The sequence below is a fragment of the Chiloscyllium plagiosum genome, chromosome 16 (genome assembly GCF_004010195.1).
Source record: "Chiloscyllium plagiosum isolate BGI_BamShark_2017 chromosome 16, ASM401019v2, whole genome shotgun sequence".
NCBI classification, from domain to species: Eukaryota; Metazoa; Chordata; class Chondrichthyes; order Orectolobiformes; family Hemiscylliidae; genus Chiloscyllium; species Chiloscyllium plagiosum.
Window position 1 is genome coordinate 2528812 of NC_057725.1, and position 3255 is coordinate 2532066.

The window sequence follows — 3255 nt, forward strand, 5'->3', positions numbered from 1 at the left end:
CGTACATGGAATAGTGTAAGTTAGATGGGCTTCAGATTGGTATGACAGGTCGGCACAACATCGAGGGCCGAAGAGCCTGTACTGCGCTGTAATGTTCTATGTTCTAATGTTCTAAATGTTCTAAATGCCCTTTCGTTAGGGCAAACCAGGTCAGGACTTACACAGTTGGTGGTCAGGCCCTGGAGTGATTTGTCGAACAGAGAGACTTCGGAATGCAAATACATAGTTTCTTGAAAGTGGCGTCACATGTAGACACTGTGGTGAAAAGGGTGTCTGACATGCTTACTTTCATCATTGAATAGAGGAATTGGGATGTCATGTTACGGCTGTACAAGACATTGATAAGGCCACATTTTAGAATAGCATTAGAATTATGTTTTATTGTCACAAGTACTCAAGTACTGGGATATAGGAGAACAGTAAAAAGTGAACAAGATCACCATATCCAGCACCATCTTAGGTATAAAGGTGCCTAGGTACATAGGAGAAAGTGAGGACTGCAGATGCTGGAGATCAGAGCTGAAAATGTGTTGCTGGAAAAAGCAGGTCAGGCAGCATCCAAGGAGCAGGAGAATCGACGTTTCGGGCATGAGCCTTGGTACATAATTATAAATATAAATTAGAAAAATAAAGAAATAATGTTAAAAGTTTAGCATTACAATCTTTCTAAAATAGAGAAAACAGAGAGAAAAGTAAAAAGCAGACTAGTCTGTGCTGGGCTTCATCTCGAGGCCGGGAGTCTGCGCTGGGGTTTACGTTGGGTCTGAGCTGGCTAGCAAGGGGGAAAAAAGAAAAGAAATGGATGGAGCGCAGGAGCTCCAGCTTAGAAGTTCTACTCTGTTGCCAACTTGGCAGGAACGTTTAGAGTACAGCATTCTGATCACACTGCTATGGGAAGGATGTTATTTAACTCAAAAGGTGTGAAAAAGATTTACAGGGATGAACCAAGATTGAAGGTTTGAGTTATAAAGAGAAGCTGGGTAGTCTGGGACAATCTTCCCCAGGAGGATTGGAGGGTGAGGGGTGACCTTATAGAAATTCATAAAATGATGAAGGATATAGATAAGGTGAATAGCCAATCTCATAGAATCATAGAGATGTACAGCACAGAGACAAACCCTTCGGTCCAATTCATCCATGCTGACCAGATATCCTAAATAAATCTAGTCCCATTTGCCAGTTCTTGACCCATGTCCCTTCAAACCCTTCCTGTTCATATACCCATCCAGATGCCTTTCAAATGTTGCAATTGTACCATCCTCCACAACTTCCTCTTGGCAGCTCATTCCATACACACACCACTCTCTGCGTAGGAATGTTGCCCCTTAAATCCCTTTTAAATCTTTCCCTTCTCACCTTAAACCTATACCCCCTTGTTTTGGACTCCCAACCCCAGGGAAAAGACTTTGTCTATTTATCCTATCCATGGCCCTCATGATTTTACAAACCTCTATAAGGTCACCCCTCAGCTTCCGATGCTCCAGGGAAAACAGCCCCTTCCTGTTCAGTCTCTCCCTATAACTCACATCCTCCAACCCTGGCAAAATCCTTGGAAATCTTTCCTGAATTCTTTCAACTTTCACAACATTCTTCCTACAATAGGGAGACCAGAATTTTAGGCAGTATTCCAAATGTGGCCTCACCAATGTCCTGTACAGCTGCAACATGGCTTCCCAACTCCTGTACTCAATGCACTGACCAATTAGGCAGGCACATTAAACACCTTCTTCACTATCCCATCTACCTGCGACTCCACTCTCAAGGAAGTATGAACCTGTATTCCATGGTCTTTTCTTTTCAGCTACAGTCCCCAGGACCTTATTACTAAGTGTATAGGTCCTGCACTGAATTGCCTTTCCAAAATGTAGTACCTCACATTTATCTAAATTAAACTGCATGTGCCACTCCTCGGCCCTTTGGCCCATATGATCAAGATCCTGTTGTATTCTGAGGTAACTTTCTTTACTGTCTGTTGCACCTCCAATTTTGGCGTCACCTGCAAACATGTCTCCTATGTTCATATCTCTTTCCCTTGGAGTAGGGGAGTCCAAAACTAGTGAGCATAGGTTTAAAGTGAGAGAGGAAAGATTTAAAAGGGACCAAAGGGACAATTGTTTTGACACGGAGGATGGTGCGTGTATGGAACAAACTGTCAGAGGATGTGGTAGAGGCTGGCACAATGACAGCATTTATAAGATATTTAGACAGACACGTGAATAGGGAACGTATAGAGGGATTATGGGACAAATGAAGGCAAATGGTACTAGTTCAGTTTGGGAAGTGAGTTGGTGTGGATAAGTTGGACTGAAGGGTCTGTTTCTGGGCTGTATGACTCAAAATGCTGTATGTTCTGAGCTTTAGTCAATGTTATAAAGTGGGGACTGTGTCAGGTATTTTCTAATCTGCTTGCTCAGAGTTGTCATTGCACCCTTCTGGAGCAGGTGGGACCTAAACTCAGACCTTCTGGTACAGGGGCAGTGACACGATCACTCTCAGTAGCGCTGAAAAGTGTGGTGCTGGAAAAGCGCAGCAGGCCAGGCAGCATCTGAGGAGCAGGAGAATCGACATTTCGGGCATGCAGGTCAAGAGGGCGGTGCTGAATTCAGGGGTTGGGACTGAGATAAGGTGGGGGGACGGGAAATGAGAAAGCTGGAGAAATCTACATTCATGTAGGGTTCCTAGATGCAAGATGTGGGGGCCAGGGTCTAGCGATGGAGGAGGCCAAGGACTTGCATGTCCTTGGAAGAGTGGGATGGGGAGTTAAAGTAGGTAAAAAAAATGACTGCAGATGCTGGAAACCAGATTCTGGATTAGTGGCGCTGGAAGAGCACAGCAGTTCAGGCAGCATCCGAGGAGCAGTAAAATAATTCAGGGGAGTTAAAGTGTTCAGCCATGGGGTGGTTGGGTTGGTTGGTGCGGGTGTCCCAGAGGTGTTCCCTGAAATGTTCCGCAAGTAGGCAGCCTGTCTCCCCAATGTAGAGGAGACCACATCGGGTGCAGCGGATACAGTAAATTAAGTGTGGGGAGGTACAGGAGAATTTGTGACGGATATGGAAGGATCCACTGGGGCTTTGGAGGGAGGTGAGGGGGGAGGTGTGCGCACACGTTTTGCACTTTTTGCGGTTGCAGGGGAAGGTGCCGGGAGTGGAAGTTGAGTTGGTGGGGGGTGTGGACCTGACGAGGGAGTCGCGGAGGGAGTGGTCTCTCCGGAACGCTGATAGGGGAGGGGAGGGAAATATATCCTTGGTGGTGGGG